We start from the raw sequence: 20,054 nt of genomic DNA, 5'->3' as shown, positions 1-20,054 counted from the left end.
ACACCAAATCAAAGAAGTTTACAAAATCTACATTTTTTTTTATGGAAATGAGTGAAGTTTGAAATATGTCAGTCATTTCCTTTTGGACTTTCTGTTTTGAAGATATTTTAAAAAATCAGAGTATTTTATTGAACTAAAAAAGCCACTGCCTCAAGGCACAACAGAACTTCCATCCTAAATTTCTGCATATGTCAGTAAAGTGGAAAGAGCAGTTCAGGTTTTAAACTTCAATGATACCAATTTAATAGAATTCCAGACAGAGAGTTTCAGATTAGAGGGTAATTTCAAACATGTCCTAGGTCTCCTCAAAGCACAGAATTTAACTTCAGAATCATCACAAATTCTGAACTCTATACAGCAGGTTGTAAAAGATCAGTATTATTTTTAGAAAACAAAGAAATACCTATCATAATAACAGTTTAATGTGTAGTCACCCTCTCAATGATGTAACTTAAAACAGCTTTTTGAGTAATAGTTTGAAGGGCCAAAAGCTATGAACTTATCTTGTTCCTGTCACTCCTGGTAACAAGCTTGTCAGATACTAGTGAAGATTAATATGATAATTATAAACGCATCAGAACTATGACTATTGTAAGACAGATATACATTACACGGGGCTTTTTAATATTACTGAAATTTTTTATACATTTTTATCTCATGCCTGATTATAATAAGCATGTTGTATATATTTTACAGAATAAACAGGTTTATTAGGAACAGCAATGCACATTCTTAAAGAAGTAAATTTATTCTCTTATATCTTTTAAAAATCCACCATCAACAGTACATTTATGTGTATATCAAGAATCGTGTGAGAATATTAAATCGTCCATATCATTGTGAATGTTGTATCTTTACCAACAGACTTAGTTCAGAAGTCAATAAATTGGAAAAAAAAAAAAAAAAGCCTGAAAAAAAAATCACAGGATTAGGGCTAGAAATGTGGCTTAGTGGTAGAGTGCTTGGCAAACATGCATGCAGCCATGGGTTCAATTCCTCACAACGAAAGTATAAAAATAAATTAAAGAAATAAAATGAAAAGAGAAAAAAAAATCACAGTACTTTCATTTATCTGAGTGGATCTATACTCACTTGCTTTTAAGACTATTTAAGCGTGTAATTAGGTAAACTACCTTCTATAAATAGGGATTCAAGTTGCATCATCTTTCTGAAAGGCTAATAATAACAAGGAACCCAAAAAGTGCATCTTAGGATAGTAGGTAGATTCTGGAAGCTAGTGTAATATACTTGCAAATAGAATGTGTGGTTTAGGGTCCCAATTACAACCCAGAGTGCTATCTCTGAAAGACACATACAACAAAGTTTTAACTTACTACTCTCAACATGATTATTTGCATACTGTTTGGAATCATTATGCTCCTTTTCTTTTCAATCAGAGTTGATGTTAAGGAAAACTACATATGATACTTCCTACATTTGAAACCATTACTTAAACAAATTAATTAGAAACCATATTCTGATGTCTACTATGAGCTATGATCAAGGACACACAATGAGATAAAACATGGTGTATCTGACCTTTGCTTATGTTATTGCTACTAGTCTCTTTGGCTTACTTCCATTAGTTTATGAAATTCCTCACCCACACAGGACTGAAATATTTTCTAAGAGGAAAGTGTTTGAGGGAGTATCAATACACAGACTTTCATGCTGTTGTAAGTTTCATCACTTCTATTAATATTTTCATTTCATCATTTAAAAATTGTTCAAAAAATCAGTCTTTACTATTCAAAGATTTTGAAGTATATGCAATGTGGCATCCATTATTTTATTTCAATAGACTACCAAAGTACTTTGCACTCAAAAGCCTTTAGTAAATTTTTTGTTTTGTTTTGTTTTGTTTTTGCCAGTCCTGGGGCTTGGACTCAGGGCCTGAGCACTGACTGTCCCTGGCTTTTTTTTGCTCAAGGCTAGCACTATGCCACTTGAGCCACAGTGCCACTTCTGGCCGTTTTCTGTATATGTGATGCTGGGGAATTGAACCCAGAGCTTCATATATATGAGGCAAGCACTCTTTCCACTAGGCCATATCCCCAGCCCCAGTAAATGGTTTCTTTTTTTATTTATTAATTAAATTTTGTTGACATGGTGTTGTGCAAAAGGGGTACAGTTACATAATGGGGCAGTGAGTACATTTCTTGTGATATCTTATACCCACGTTGTGTGTGTGTGTGTGTGTGTGTGTGTGTGTGTGTGTGTTTCCCTTCCCTAGATCAGGTAGGCATATATACAATACCCTGTGTACCAAAAACATATACAGTAGCCACGTGGCATACACCAAAGGAAATTCAGCTAAAACTTTAAATATAACGTCAACAATAGAGTTTGATTATCCAGTAAATGGTTTCTTACTGAATAAAGACACTCTAGCTTCACTACTAGCTCCAGTGATCTTGAAGGAAAGCTCTTCCTGATTCTAGCAATGACTCCCATCATCTCTGCCAAATGGGACAGTTTTTTTCTGGGTTATCATGTTACACTTGAGATTTGACATTTTAATATCTTTTAATTCCCCTTCAAACCCGAACCCTCTTCAGTTAATTTCATATTCAACGACATAAGAGTAGTTTCACCCAATGCTGTCATTTTCAAGAAAAAAGCATTTGTTTTTCTTGGAGTCCAACACAGAATCCAGGCTGTCAGCAAGGTCATAGCTTGTATAGCAATATCACCCATTTACTCTCTAAAACACAGGATTATCTTTAGTGTTGACTAGGGAGTTAGGATCCAGGGTCTCCTCTAAGCAAACTGTCTTTGCAGCCCCTGAAACTTACCAGGGAATCTGAAAACCTCAAGTTGATACCTACTGACATTTTAGGGTTTTATTTTGTTTTGTTAAAGCCTGTAAATTTCCATTATCCAGGTGCAAACCAAGGTAATTTTCTTCCACACTTTTAAGACAGTTTTAAAGAGATATTAATAGCTCTTAATTGTTTTCTTGTCTATTACTGGCGAATTTAGATATGTGTTCTTCCAAATACACAAAACCCCATTGGCTACAGGTTTTATTCACTTTAAAAGATTGCTCTGGCAGGCCACCAGTGGCTCACACCTGTAATCTCGGCTACTCAGGAGTTTGAGATCTGAGGATCACAGTTTGAAGCCTATGTGCTAACAGGAAAGTCCGTGAGACTCATCTCAACCATGGGAAAACTGGAAGTGGTGTTGTGGCTAAAGAGGCAGAGCACTATCCTTCAGTGAAAAACACCAGGGATAGCTCCCAGGTTCTAAGTTCAAACTGGGCAACAAACTAAAAATTCAAAAAAAAATCAATATTGCTGTGAATTTTAAATTAAGGTGTCCTGTTCTCCTTATATTAAAACAGGCTGACATCTACTTTCTGCTGCGCAGAGCAGAGGACATATGGCCACATCTATTTGTCCTGTTACTTAAATAGCCCAGTAATTCCTGGTACCGTGTTTAGTGATTATCTTACAGCTATGGGTCATCCACATGAATTTTCCTATTTCTTTCTGTGCATTTTCTTTTCTCAGAGGAGAATAACATCACAATTTATATATCCCTCTGGTTGTGGTGAGAACTCTTGGCTAGTCAATATTGATCATTTTCACAAAAATAGCTTAGCTTTTGTATTTGATTTGAAAAGGAGCAAAAAGGGGATATACAATTCTTCCTGTTTAACAGTCATCAGATATAGAAATGATTGTTTTGCATACCTCTGAGCTTACTGTATCACTTTATTGTTCTTCATAGCAATTGACCAGAAAGCAAATGTTGAGGTGGGTGCTTATTTAAGAATAGTTTCATCTGTGAAAGCCTCAGAATGAATTATGAGTCACACTAATAGAATGCATTCTGTTCAGTTCCCTGACCACATGTGGTGAGGGTAAGCATGATCAAAGAGAGAGGTTTCAAAGTCCAGGAAACAATTTTCTCTACTCCTGCAATGGGGGGGGGGTGGGTGGGAATTACTAATGGTCACACCTGTGCCAGGACTTCCCTGAATCCTTTGAATCAGTGTGGATTGTTGAGGCAAAACAGATTGTGCATATTAACCTCGAGGTCAGGAAAAAGATCAGCTGTCATGGTAGTTGAACAGATCCTAGTCAATTCTGCAAACCCTAGTGAAGAAGCTGTCCTCAAAAGAGTCAGAATCCCCTGAGCTACAACTGCTGTTCTTCATCCAGACAATTGAAAACCGTTCTAGAACATTCCATGAGGCTCAAACCAAGCTTTCTTACATGCTACATTCCAGACTCATGTAATTCCCTTGCCACACAAAAGCAGACCAATTAAACTCCGTGGAGTTCAATTGCATGTATCCAACTTCAGCAATTTTACAAATTTCAAGGCAACTGCACAGGATCTTTGCTAAAATACATTTCAAACAGCTCCCTATCAATTCCATATATTTCAGTGAATTTCAAAAGATATTACCTACAAATTCATCTTAACTTAGCTTTATTTTTTTTTCCTTTTGGCCAGACACAAGCAATTAAAGGATTGGAAAATAGCTCATAGAATGCTCCAAAGACTTGATCTTCAGGGAGCAAATATTGTAACACCAACACCCTTAGTTTCCCTTGGGCATCTCCACTGAGAAGAGTTAATGTCAGGTAAGAGAGTTAGCAAGAAGAAATATACACGAACCACCACAAGTAAATACCCTGCTTCATACGTAAATAATACTTACTGGAAGGTGGTAGCCTTTTCTCACTAATTTTCTGTTTATGACATGACTACAGTGCCCAGCTTCCCCAAAAGTGATACACTACTCATTTTGTATCAATACATCTTTTCTTCTGTGTAATTGCTTGTGTAGTAGATTATATTTCCCAATCTCGCCTGGTTATTTTACTTTAGAATCTCATGGGGTTTGTATCCTGAAGCCAAACAACCTGTTGGAAATAAACAGCAGCAGAAAACAGAATCTCTCTTATCTGTTTGCTTCCTAACAAGTCAAAACACACTGAAATCTGGAATTACTAGAAACGGTTTGAGGATAAAGAAATAAAATAAAATACCAACTTGTCAAATGGGACTCCCTGCTGCTTGCTACCATGTGCTGGCCCTAGCAAGTTACATCTGTTCAGATATTAAATATGTTAGGGAATATGATGTGTATGAGACAGCTATGGCCTTATCAAATATTTCTAGTGCCTTTGAAATTCTAACATGTACATATTCTGTTACATGAAATGTCTGTCATTATATCTATGTGATATATATATATATATATATACATATTTCAATTTCCATCTTCAATTAGTAAATGTGAGGGCTATACCACCTTGAAGACAACTTTAAATGTGTGAAGAAAATTATAGTTTTGATTACATTTCACATGTATATTTTACTGTACCTAAATCATAATATATATATTGTGCACAGGAATTAATGAACTTCTAATTTTGCTAAAAGTAACTTTATGATACAAAATGTAATTCTGTTAAAATAAATTCAGAAAGAAAATGGCAAACTAACCAGAAAATGTTCTCAAATTTTCAAACATGGTTCTCACTACCAATGAATTTAGCCTACCATGTAGGCAATACGACTGAAATAAATAACCATAGAATTTGAAAAATCCTAAGGATAATAAATCTTTTGTCCTCCTTTAAACATTTTCTTTTCCATTTTATATTAATAAATGCCAAAGTATGTGGGGAGGGTTCCATGAATATATTCCACTTCCTGAGTTCCAGAACTTCATTTTTAAGCAAAATAGCAAGAAACAAAGCATCTATGCCTTATTTAGTACTTAACAACACAGCACATCTGTTGCAGTTGTTTATTGTATTAAGATTGACTAGGATAATGTTGATAATGTTAATGCATTGAAAAGCCCTTCAAATGCCCCTGCTGCTCACAAGTCCTGACAAAGTCATGATTGAAATAAGAAGTGACTAGGGATAAAATTAAGAATTATGGAATGTGGAGAAGGTGATGATCTCAGAGGCAGGTTCTGAAAAACAGACTGCATCCCATCTGGATATTAACCTCCTGTTTACCTAGTTCTTCCCAAAATATCGAGTTGCCATCGCTCTACTGAAAAGAGTCACATGATTCATGAGTTTATTCTTTGCTATCCTTGCCAGCTGCATCCTGTGAATGTTTCTAGAGCAAGAGACAGTTTGTGATTACAGTTAAAGAGGCTTGGGTATTACCTCTACATTTCTGTGATGGAATTCATTCTATAATGCTCATGGAACTCATTCTATAAGTGTGGGTGCATGTTTGTATGTATGGGTTTACACACACACACACACACATATGTACATACTATACCTTGTGGTATTCTCATATACTGGTTAAGAGTAAGGCATAAAAAAAGAGTAGGGCATAAATATGGTGACTGTGTAAGAGTTTATCTTTACTAAAAAGTGTAGCGAGGCACTGACTGCCCACATCTGTAATCCTAGCTACTCAAGAAGCTGAGATTTGAGGATCCTGATTAGAAACCATCTAAGGTAGGAAAGTCTATGAGACTCTTATTTCCAATTAATAACTAAAACACTGGTAGTAGTGATGTGGCAGAGGAGGTAGAGCCTTGAGTGAAAAAGCTAAGAGACAGTGCCTAGGTCCTGACTTCAAGCCCTAGTACCAACACACACACACACATACACACACATAGATATTTTCACACATATAAAATGACATTTTGTAGGATGAAAAGTTAGTTTGATGGACTGAAAATTCTGGACAACTTGAATGTATCATTGGAAAGGGTTAAAAGAACTGAACATAGAATATGATTACAAAATCTGTGTAAATAGGACAGGTTTTGCTGGTAGATTTTCATTCTCCAATCAGATTCCTCTTCTCATCAAGCCGGAATACAGATAAATATATCACAAATGTTTATGTGCAGACATAATAATAAGAACAAAAGTTAAAGAAAAAGCCCACACTAAATCTCAGAGAAAGGTGAGTTCTTGTTTGGAATCTTTGACCTTAGAAGTAGATTTAGCCAGTAGTCTAACATGGGAAAAGTCTTGCTTCCATGTGTTCTAAAATACAATGCTGGCCTACGCATTCACTGAAGACCAAGTTATCCTGCCTGCCTTCCATTCCCGGGCCCCACTTCTCTCTCTTGTTCTTTCTATCTCCTCCTGTCTTGCTTTTTTGCTTGCCTGTTTGCTTCGTGTCTTTCTTTTCTTTTTCTCTCTTTTTTCAGTGCTGGGGATTAATCTCATTGATCAAGATGCACTGTATTCCTGAAACTGCTTTGTAAACTATGTAACCACTTTGCAAAACTAAAGATAATAAAAAAAATAAAATGTTTTAAAATTAAAATCGATCTTTAAAAAATTAAAGATAATTAAAAAATTTTAAGTACTTGGGTTTTCTGGAAGGCAATTAGAAAATCTCCTCCATAAGGAAACAAACTGTAATCTCTTCTGAACAACCAGCTTGCGGATACAGCTCTAGGCATGACAAGCCCACTGAATCCTGTTTATGTCTTGGAGTTAGCTGAATACCAAATAAAAGCCAACAAAACAAAAGAAAGGCAGTTAGACAATGAAATATAATCTACTGAGATAGAGGAAGGTCACAGAAAACAGGTTAATCAGTATACCATGGATCACAATAGATTTTTTTCGCATACTAGGGAACAATGCTTGTGCAACAATTTCTTACAAGGAAATAGTCCCAGACACTTCTCGTCAGCTGCACACTAGGGAATATCCAGTTGTAAATAATCAACAACTGGTATTGAATTAGGCACAAAGAAGATAGCAAGAATTTACTACTTTTATTTTTCCTGTCCAAAACATGAAGTATTTTTGTAAGCCTGTTGTTTGATGATAGAGTGAACTCAGGTCTGATGTACACACAAGAGCCTGACCTTATACCACATATTACTGCTACAATATCAGCCCCATTTCTTTGCTGATGCCCTGTGGGAGATGAAGCCCCCAAAGCCTGCTTTCACTGCTGATTAACAATAATGAGCAGGATGACATACTTTCCCTTTGAACACCCCTGTCAGGAAAACATCCAATCAGCAAGAGCTATGAGCAACAGACAATTCCCTTTCTCTCTTCTCATTTATGTGCTTAAATACACAGATATTTTATCCTGCTTTTAGTTTTTAAAAAGTGAGAAGTAGGTCAAGCTGTCTAGGCTTTTACAGTAGCTTCAGAGTCTGGGGAAAGGCTAAAAGTTGTGGCTACAGCAGGAATATTCAGAACAAGAAGGGTTATTTTTATATTCATCTCCATGTAAGGCTGTTACTGTTGTAGCATGGCTACACCTAGGCATAACTTTCAAAAATATGAAAGAAACTAATCCATCCATTTATTGAATTTATATACAAAATATCCCACACACATTTTGAAGGACATAGAATTTCCAGCTTCTGCAACCATTAAGGAATCTACTGACACAAATTCCATAAAGATTCACTGATTTAAGATTGCTATTTAAATTTTATGATCATCTGGGAAAGTGACTAGGTCAGTCCTGAGTTTTCTTCAACAAAAAATAAAAATCAGGCGTCAGAACTAGCACAAATCCAGGCAATTATTTATTAGCTATGTGATAGTGGTCAATTTATTTTAAAATGAAACTTGCTCATCTGTAAAATTGAGATAATAATTCATACTTCAGTGGGCTACTGTGAATATTCAATGAAATCTAATGTTATGCAAAATGTTTGAACCAATATGTGGCTCATACTAAGGACTAAATAAGTAGTATTGTTTAGTTTTTGTTAAGGAAATTAAATGAGTAAGCATGATTTTAGGGAAAATTTAATCTTACTGAAATTTAATTATTATTTTAATTAATATGTATTAAATGCATATTGCCTGCAAATATTTAATATACATTAATTAAAAGTAATCATTAAAACTTGATAAACAGAGAATAAATTTCACCTCTAGCATTTAAGTAAGTGTCAGAGAGGTTGGAATAAGCAGGAGAAAAGAAAAGGAAAACAAAAATGAAACACTCAAATATCCAGGATGCCAGAAGTTGATGATTTGCTACTCTATTAGGATTGATTACCACCAGTGGGTTTTTCTTTGGTTGATTCTTTGGTTTCATCTCCAACTGGATACTTCCCTTCTCATCAAGAATGTAGCTCAATATCTCACAAATATTTTTATATAGATACTCAATATGCATAGAAGATAAGAAGAAAATCAAGATTAACCTCAGAGAGGAGGTGACTAGTTTTAAAGAATCTTTTAACTTAGAAGTGGATTTAGTGCAGTAGTCTATCATGAGATTTCCCTAAGAAAATGCCTCAACTTAGGGTTTCTTTATCTGTCTCTCTGTCTCTGTCTCTGTTTCTGATTCTCTCTGTGTGTGTGTGTGTGTGTGTGTGCATGTGTGTATGCCTGTGTGTAAATGGAGAATCCCAGCAGCACATCACATGCTTTCACAATTGTCCTCTGGGAGGGAGTCTACCTCATGCTCTCCTCCAAGGGGAGTAGTGCAAAAGGGAGCATCTGTACTACAATGGAAAACTACCAGTAGGAAGACACAAGGAAGAAAGTTTACCCTTTCCTCTACTCACTCAGGCACACAGTCCCCATCAGCAAAGATTCATTATTTATGAAACACAATGCTAGTGTCTGAAAACACAGGGATAAAAGGACACATAGTATATAGTCACTGACTGCAGAGTTGAGAAGGTCTTGGGCCAGGGCACATAAAGGAATAGCTGTGTTTATGGATGTTCAGAAACAGGATGAAGAACAAGGAGCTACAATGTTGCTAGAAAGGACATGATTAGTTTTGCCTTAAAGGACAAAGAGATACTTCCAATACACAAACTATATGATCCAAATTTTTAAAATGAAGAAAAAAATACATCAGGTTAGAAAGGAGAAGTGAACAGATAGTTATACGAGGAAACAAATCTTTCAAGGATAAGAACAAACACACTTGCGAATTGTTTTTAAACTGTCATTAATGGTATCAATACTTGTTTTAAAGTGTGCTTCTCCACCTTTAAAATTATGTTTACCTGAACATGCGATCAAGCTAATTGAAATGTTACCTGCTTAACCAAAATTTGCTTAAATGAGGTAGTCATTCCTTCCTTTTGATGTGTTTACTCAACTAGCAAAAATGGTTTAAGTACATAGAAGAATTTCTTAGTAATACTTCTGTTATCTGATATGGTAATACAAGGTTTCTTTGGCTTTTAGCAGCTATATTGAAGACATCAAAGTCATGGTTTTCAAGTTGAGTTTACAGGGGACTGCATCTTGAGCTCTCACCTAGATCACAGGAGGCAGCTGTCTCTCAAGATGCTTAAGCACACGGATTTAGGAATCATATTGTGTGGGTTCAGCCATAGCTTTTGTAACCAACTAAAGTGTCATCTATGCCTCATTTCCATATGAGGTAAACAGGGATCATATTTTATTTTAAGGGATATTAGTGACTACTCAATGGGCTAATGTAGGTAATCATAGAACATTTATGAGATTGTTTGTAGTGAATGTGTGTGTGTGGCTGCTGCATTCTACAACTTAAGCATTACCGTTCCCCCACTTCCAGCTTTTTGCTGGTTATTTGCTGACCAGAGTCTCAAGAGCTCTTTTGTCTGGGCTGGCTTTAAACCAAGATACTCATATCTCAGCCTCCTGAGTAGTTAGGATTTTAGGTATGAGCCACCAGTGCTCAGTTGTCCATTGCTTTTACAAAGACCACACCTAAAACTGCAGTTCATGATCTATATAAACCTATCACTGTGAGTCTACACCAGAGTGATATCGCATTTTGGCCTATATGCCTAAATTTGCCAGGAGAAAGGTATTTACCTACAAATTAAAAATATGTATTTAAGATCAGAAGGGAGACTTCCTTTGATTCTGTATGTCCACTGTCCAGAGAGGTGCCTGACCCAGAGTCACTGATACCAGATGTTTTCATAAGTAGCACAAACAATAAATAATGAGTAGTAGGAAATAGAGTAGGGAGTATCTGGAAATGAGGCTAGACTAAGTGGTGTGCTTATTGTCCAAGTACTTGACACTTGACTTATTTGCAGGATATGTGAGATGTTTTCTATCAGAACATGTTAAAAAGTGATTCATTGGTTTTTGCCTCAAAATCCTAACTCATAATTAGTCAAGAAATAAACTGGAAACATGCTTAGAAGTTAGCTAAGGTTTCTGTCTTCCTAACTGACTCCCATTCATGTAAAGTACAATTTAGGAATAAGACATTGTCCCTGATCCTACAGCAATGACCCATTGCTCTGGAATGCTTTTAAAACACACACACACACACACACACACACACACACACACACACACACAAAGTTAACAGTTGATCTAAAAAATCACAAAATGTTTCAACAAATACTGATTGTTCACGACATTCAGGCTATGTGGAGCTCTCAGAATAAAAAGTGCTCAAAATAGATGATATTTCCTGTCATTCTATGGGAACTTGCAGCCTGGCATCACATTTTTCAATAGGAATAAATAATGGGTCACAGAATTTAAGCAATTTAAACTGAATCTAAAAGTCCTAGAAAATTACCAAAGAAACCAAAAGAATTTATAAGGACTATATGAAAAAGAAAATGTTTTGTTTTGCTTTTATTTCTAGACCTTGACTTTATCTTGTTATAGAGAAGTAAACTACCTAATGTTGGCATATATCATTTTGGTATATAGAAAAATCAGTTTTTCACCAAATTCTGTTGAAAGAATAATGAGGACAATATCACTAATATCACAAAGTTGTTCCAAGTTACCAGCTGAGCAGGGAAACCATGCCCATCTCTGACTTGCTCTTGCTCTTGGAAAGAAATGGATGGGATTTTGAGAGAAGACCTATACCTTACTCTCACCAATTTGTTTTGTGTGCTTTAATGACGAGCAGCCCAATATGGCTGAACATGAGTGAATGTTCAAGTCAAGTGTCTTGAACAAAAATGAAGCTCATCAACATTACAACTAAACAGTTAAACAGAGGTTTCCATATCAGAGGCAGAGGCAGGATTAGAAAGAGGATGATTTTTGAGCAGAGAGATTAGCTTGATGACCATCACATCGGTTCAAGAAAAGACAATAAGAAGGGATAAAAAGCTACAGATAAGTTCTAAAACTACACTGTTCAATACCATAAGCAGTAGCCTCAGGAGAAGACGTGAAGTGAAATGTGACTACTGTGATAAAGGATCTGAGTTTAAAATGTGTTTAACTTTAAGTGAGTCTTCTACACATTTACAACAGATAGAAAATTCAGTTGTAGAAAACTATCAAGTATGTTAAAAATGGGATTCTACCATTGTATGTTTATAATATAAAAACACTTCATGGAAAGGTTAGATTTTTAAATTAAGAGGCATAATATTAATAAGTTATACAAATTGCATGTTAAAATGATAGATGAGTTAAAGAAAATATATTATTGAAGTCAATTTTATTTAGTAAAATTAATCTCAATCTTTTTTTACTTTTAATATAACTACTAGAAAGCACGCATACATATGACGCTTCCATTGGAAGATACTTGTTAAGAATTACTCTCTGAGTTTCATACAAAACTTATTAGGTAGACAATTCAAGCATGAGGAAATTATGAAATGGTTTTAGAGTATGACTGTATAGAAGGATATTTGTTTGGGTGGTGATGAGTTTGTTCTTTGTTGTGATAAATTCCAGATATCTATGATGTATCCAGGTAGAAATACTGAGTAACTAGTTATAAAGGGAATTATGATAGTTGAAGTAATTTAGGAGTGAAGGATTTGGAAAAATGGTCAGTCAGTACTTGGTAGCTAAAATTTAGTGCAGATTTTTAGAAACAGACTAACTTTTGGTACCCAGGCCTTGATAATCAATTATATTTTTATTTTTTTCACCAAGAAATAATGTCTGTCTTTCTTATAATCCTGCAAATTCTCAGGAAAGAAGGCTCTCTGGCATAGGTCAAAGAGGAATTGTATTTTCTTAGAAGGACCTCTTTAAGCTGTTTCCATGAAACACACAGACACATACAGACACACACACACACACACACACACACACACACACACACACACACCCTCAGGGCAATGGAGCATTCCTTCATCAGAACTACACTTTGTTGGCAAAAATGTTTAACACTTTGTGCAGGTGGTCTCCAGGAAGGTAAAGGCCTCCTCTATTCTGTCAATGCAAGAAACCCTAGTCTAGCACATCACTACGTAAAGAGATTTCATAAAGACATCTAACATGGCATTACAGAGCACTCCAAATATGTTCTTATCAAAAGATTTTCTCAGACTCATGAAAATTATCTCAAGTCCTCTATTCCTAATTTCTAATTTGAGTTATTTATGCCTCCTATTAACCCACATAGTCTCGAACATATTTACCTAGGTTATCTTTATTCTTTATGGAAATGATTTGCTCACATTTGGCGAAGTCCATAATCAACATTAACAGGAATCTAACCTATAACATCACCATCTTCTTGTTTCTTAGTCTTTGGCTATAGAAGTTCATTTTTGATCCATTCATGCTATGCATCTTGTTTATGGGTTTCAGTGATTTTGTGCACTAAAAAGGCATTTTTCCTGAACAGTGTGCAAATGACCCTGCATCACTTTGCATTCCGTAAAGTAGTTACTAACCTGTTAGCAATTTCTTCAACTCTTTGTCATCTACCTAGTGTTTAGAATTCTGCAAAGATTGTGTTCATAATAATCCATTTAAACATACCTTAACTCTCTGGAATATATAGATTCTGTGAGGGTTATAAGATTGAACAAGTAAAACTTTCAGAACAGTGGAGTTTTTAACCGTTACTGCTCCTCAGAATCTCTTAATCTATCTGAAATGCTGCTGGATTCCAGAAAATCATCACAAGATTATAAGTATTTGTTATTGTAAACTGCTAGATTGTGGAGATATTTATTACACAGCAAGTAGTAACAAATTATCTAAAGTTTGAAGTGCATAATGGGTGAACATTTATAGTGCATTGAATAAGCCAAAGGAAAATGTTTCCTGAAGGTAATGTTTTGAAAAGTTAGTAGCTACAGAAGAAACAGTTATAAACAGTACTTAAAAAATTTTAACAAAGCAAACCCTCATTTTAGCAGCTTGATTCAAGAAAATAGGGCTAATGAAGGCAACTCATAACTGATTAAATTACAGCAGATTTAAGGGAAATCTGTACAAAAGCTTTGGCAGCACTAAGAAGCGATGGATCAGGAAAAGTAGTGATCATAGAAAGGAGAAAAGACTATGAGAAAGGTTTTATCTAGTTTGGTAATGTCCTGGGCATTAATTTCTTTCTGCTAGCACAAGAAGTTATAGAGCTGGAGGAACAAGTTGAAAATTTTGGGAAGTGGAACTGAAAGGGAAAACTGAGGTCAGAATGATGAAAGTGTGACATTTTAGTTGTAGAATTTCCCTTTCCTGTACTTAATTGGGAGGTGTCAAGGTATTTTAACAAAGAAATAACATAATCAAAAAAGCACTGTAGCAAATTAACCAGGATCAAAGAAGTATAATTAAGCCATATAAAACAAATTAGAAACTATTCAGAGTAGAGATTAGCAGATAACTGAGAAGGTGAGGCAGAAGTGAGAGAACCATGTAACTGAGCAGATACAAGCAGAAAACATCGTATTGATTCTCCTTTCTTATATTCTCATTGCAACAGGATTTCACAGAAAGAAAAAAAATAACATCTGAAAGTCTACTGAAGATTTTTAGAGAGTAAACCATTCAGAGACTAAATGATGCACTATAAAAAATGCCAAGTAATTTAGAAAATAAGTACCTGAATTAACTTCAATGAAAGGTGTCAGAATCAAAGTTAGAATCACTGTTGCAAACCATAGGTACACAAAAAGGTAACAAATGATTATCGCAAAAGATTCTGCCCAGAAGACTAACTTGCACAAAATCCGCATAACCTTCCACACAAAAGACTGCCACAAAAATTATCTTCCCAGCAACTATGTATTACAACTTGAACTGGACCAATGTCAACCATAATATGAATCACTGTGGTTAAAATTCATTGCTTTAAAACACCTGATGTGACTTTCATCTCTGTTTTCCAATACTTCCCCTGCCCCTAATTTCTTCCAATATACCCAGAGTTCAGTATGGCATATATTCCCAATTGCAGAAGACTGTATAGAATTACTAATTTTTATTTATTTTAAATTAAGATTGATATTTTGAAAGGAAAAGATAAAAGAAGAAACTGACTTCTCTTCCCAACTAGATATTACCATAAGATATCTGGATAGCACTTTAGCCAAGAAATATGACCATCATTTCTTACATGTTTTTTTTAAAACAAAGATCACTCTATTGTACCTCAGAAGACTGGAGAAGAGAATTTTAAAACACATTTAGAAAATTCATTATTTTAGTTTCTTTCAAAGTTTGAATCTACATACTCTCTATTCATATAAGAATCAGGAAAACAAAACAACACAAAATATTGTGTGTGATTTACAAGGTTAAATTGAAATATTACATAACAACAACATGAATAGGGATATCTCAAAAATAACATTTCCTTGCACAACCACTCCGTGACAAAAAAATATATCCAAAATATATTTAAAAGATGTGATGATTACATAAAATTCTTACAATACGGTACTTGATGCTTAGAAGAACATCTCAAATAGAGAATATCTTCCATTCAAGAGAAGCTTTTGGGAGAATAATTAGGTTTTATCTTGTTTATGTTGGAATGTGCTCATATACAATTACGGACCTTAAGTAGGAGTTTGTGCATTAAATCTTAGAGTAATAAAATAAATAGCATAAATATAGATAAAGGCAGAAAAAGATGGTAAAGAAGTGACATGTTACTAATATGGGCCATTTATTTGGGATATGTAATATTTACTATAAAGATACTATGTTTCTAGTTTATACTAAAAATGCTGATCACAAGGTATATTCTTAAATCAAAATCAATTAAGAGCTTGGTTTCAAAATATAGCTTCCGTCCCGGCAGAGTACAAAGAAGAAACACTTAAGGCAAATATGTACAAAAATTCACTAATCAAATTTGCAATGCTCTTTTATGCTCCCAAGATGAAAGGATTTCAAAGAGCATTCCTTACTCATCCTCTCCCCCACCCTCCATGACATTTCCTCTGGTCAGAACCAATTCATCCTTTAATAGTCATGGAAGTGAATCAGCCCACATTTATGTGGATTTTTTCTATACATCAGAGAGTTGCTTAGTAATCTCCAATTAATGTCATTAGACTAGACAATAGGAGACATTTTTCTAGAAGTGACATTTGGTACAATATAGAATATAATGAAATTAAATTCAGCCCACATTTTGCTTATTAATTCTAAGGAATTTTTTTCAATATTAAGCAATCCTCAAGGTTGTTAATTACAATGCTTATGGTAAAGCACCTTACAATTTACATGTCATATATAGTATTTGTAAAAATTATCATCTTTCCACTGTTCTTACAAACAATATCTAAATAAGAAAGTTGGAACTACAAGAAGGAAAGATAAATGAATGCCAACATAAAAAAATTCCAAGCATTAGTAATAAGTTAGGTTTGCAATAAATTTAAGCTATGGCATGGTAAGGATGCCAGCAGACATATTCCTCATTTATGCAACAAATACTTATCAAAGTAGGTACTAAGTGGCCAGCCCATTTTTATGCATGAGCCTCTCATAGACCTAGGTCATTAAGTACTTAGTAAATATTACTGATCAAGCTTCTAGCCTATACTGAGAGAAATGATAACAGGCTACATTTGTGTATTATTTTCACTATTAATCATCATTGTTATAAAAACTATTCTTTGCCATCATAAATTTTCTTTTTATTTGAAAGTAATAGACATCTATTATCCAATGAGAAAACAATTCATGAGAGAAGAGGGCTACAACAAATGAGATGAAACAATCAGAAAATCTTTGCACCCAACTTTCTTTAATCTACTACTATAATCGACTTTTAGTTGAGGATTTATGAAAACATCAGTAAAATATGCAAGCTTTCAATAATAAAAACTTTACTAATGTTGAGTATTATACTTTTCCAATACGACCAACAAGAAGATAGATGACTTGCTCAAAATTACATTGAAACCAAATTGTCACTTTATCTTGACAACTGGAATGTTGAGAGTCTACAGTTAAGCTGAAATATTTTCAATACTTAATTAAATCAATTATTCTTTCAGAAAACTTTGTATCGACCCTCAGCCTCTAAGTACTCTTAGATACTCTTTTATCTTCATTTCATATCTTTCTCATCTCTTCATCTCATAAACTGACAATTTCAAAAGTAGGACTATATGGCTTTCAGCTTAACAGTGAGAGAATCTATATTTATATAACAAAACTGATAATCAAAACTAGGCCATCCCGCGCTGGGAATATGGCCTAGTGGCAAGAGTGCTTGCCTCCTGTACATGAAGCCGTGGGTTTGACTCCCCAGCACCACATATATAGAAAACGGCCAGAAGTGGTGCTGTAACTCAAGTGGCAGATTGCTAGCCTTGAGCAAAAAGAAGCCAGGGACAGTGCTCAGGCCCTGAGTCCAAGGCCCAGGACTAGCAAAAACAAACAAACAAAAAAACCAAAAAATCTAGGCCATCTGATTCAATACTTCTTTTATTCCAAGTTGTGATACTTTTTAAAGATCACATTTAATCAAAAATTAAATGTGATTACATTTTCAACTGAAATCAAACTCTGAAGAATGGGAGGATAAACCACACCAAATATTCAAATCTTCATTGAAAATTATTGCCAATCAGATTTTTGAAGTTACCTTGTTGAAATAGTATCATACATTTCAGCAAAAATGGAGCATGTTTTAATGAGTGCAATCAACTTTGCTGTTTATGGCCTCACTCTATCAATTAGAGATGTAAATTAGGTATTTAAATGAGATTGGTACATGCTGTATACTTCACTGACTTTGAAGGATTTCCTGGCAGTTTAATGGATAGGCAAAACATAATTTTTATAGATAAGATATATCTCTTCCCTTCCCTTCCTTGGCTTTTCTGTAAAACCCCCAGTCTTTTATTCTTTGAATATTAAATTCCTTTTTCTTCCCATGTATCTATTAAAAGAAGAAATTAAAGGTAAACTCAGTATAAAAAAACTCTCAAAAAACAAAAATGCTTACCTGTGTTAATATTTTTTGTATGTGGAAACATGAAACCAAGTGACATGTATCCATGCAAATGATTTAGTGAGTCACTAATAGATGAACTTTTTTTTTTTAATATACACAATAGAAAGATACAAAGTTTTCCTTGGGTGGATTTGAAGTAAGATCGAGTTTATCCAAGAGTGGACAGTGTTGAATAAGTGTATTTGGGAATCCCAGGGACCTAACTTATTAAAGGCAAGTTCTAGAAACAAGGGAGACTTTGGAGATTTCAAGCATAAAACCAAGAATGTATAGAGAAAACCACTGGGGCCAAGATAAATGTTTAGTTGAGGCTTAGAATGGAGATTCAGAGAGAAAAAGGCGCAGATCATCTTTCAAATATCCACCTACACTGAAGGAGCTGTGGAAGGCTACAGATTCCTAGAAAGCCAATTATTTACTTATAAAAGGACACTCAGCCCAGACCTGGTCAGAATTGGAAAGAAATGGCCATTCTTGTAGACCAAAATCCTTTGACCATAAAAACAACAGCAGTTGTAGGAGTAATTCAGTGACAGAACCCCTTATGATCTGAGAGTGATCATGGTGGAACTTTTTCTCAGGCTAAATGTATAATTGGTTATGGATCAATAAGTAATTTTGTTTGGAAGGAAAATGTTCTTAGTTTCCTTTCTTTCTTTTATATTTATTTAATGTTTGAACTAGTAAGGCTCCTAAGTCAGAACTGAACAAATATATTTTGAAAGCTGAGATTAATCTAAAAACCAAGATTCTTTACTGTACCATACTAGTTAAGTTTATCTCAACTGATCACTTATTTATGATGACATAAAAGTCCAAATGCTTTCAATTTTGATTGTTAGATATTTTCTGAAAGGCAGCTGAAATTACTTTCCCAGTGTTTCCATTTGACAACTCTATCTTGAATGGAAAATTAATGATGGTTTAGTAATGGTTGCATTGAGGTCATTGCTTACTTTTGTTTTTAGGTTTTTACATGTTGGTTTGTTTTCAAGATTGGCAATGAAATCAGCACATGTTCTCAGCATTAACCCTTCCATCCCTTAACCGCTTCAGCTTATTGGAAATTTATGGACTTTAATGTAAAAGCAAAGGTAGAAAAATAAGTTAATAAAATCATTGAGAATTAAAAATGTGTAAAAGTCTGTTAGTATATTTTGGTAGCTACTGGCTATCCTAATTATTTTAGGAGTAGTGCCCACGAGCCAATTTTTAACAGAAAAGAACCTGATGACTTAAATCTCCTTTGAGGCCTGAGAAATGCTTTAGAGACAATTTATAAGTAAAAACACACAAATCAATCTTACCTCAGGAGAAGATATAGGAGAGTGAAAGTCAACTTAAAAACAAATTTGATGATGGAGAGAAGTAAGGACTTTTGAAACATTTGAAAGCTAAAGACATAAGACGAAGAACAGTGATGATAAGAGCCCTAATGCTTCTGTTTGATTTTTAACGGTGCTATGAGTTGAGTCTAGGGCCTAGCACAGGCAGGTAGTCAGGTGCTACCAGTAACTCACACCACAAGTCCTAGAGTTTCACACATGTGTGTATTTGGATCTAGTAGTAAAATTTACTATCTTTGAACAATGAAACACTAAATGGTCTTCTTTGCCAGTTAATACACGGACATGAGAATATTACAACCAAAACCTTAGCAATTATTTGAATGGAGAGATAGCAAAAGAAACTGAAGTACAGATAGTCAATAAAGCAACTTTAAGAAGACAAGGAAGTTTTTCATTCATAACTGATATTTGCCTTTTACTATCTTCTTAATAAATTGTTGTGGGAGTTTTAGAAGTTAAAGCAAAAGAAAGGTCGAGGGCCAGAAATCATAAGAAGCCATGCTCTTTCCTTAACACAAAATATCCTAGAAACAGTATTATACTGGGTCATTTTCTTTCACACCTCCACATACTGTTAAAGTTTCTCTTCTTTCCTTGGGC

The 20,054-nt window shown here is 34.6% G+C and overlaps 1 protein-coding gene across 10 annotated transcripts in view; it reads right to left on the bottom strand.

Moving 5' to 3' along the window:
• Positions 1-20,054, bottom strand: part of Nrxn1 (neurexin 1) — a 1,045,218-nt gene that overhangs the window by 296,172 nt on the left and 728,992 nt on the right. The window lies entirely within an intron of this gene.

Source organism: Perognathus longimembris, chromosome 8 (genome assembly GCF_023159225.1).
Source record: "Perognathus longimembris pacificus isolate PPM17 chromosome 8, ASM2315922v1, whole genome shotgun sequence".
Taxonomy (NCBI): domain Eukaryota; kingdom Metazoa; phylum Chordata; class Mammalia; order Rodentia; family Heteromyidae; genus Perognathus; species Perognathus longimembris.
This window is presented reverse-complemented; position numbering and strand designations above follow the sequence as displayed.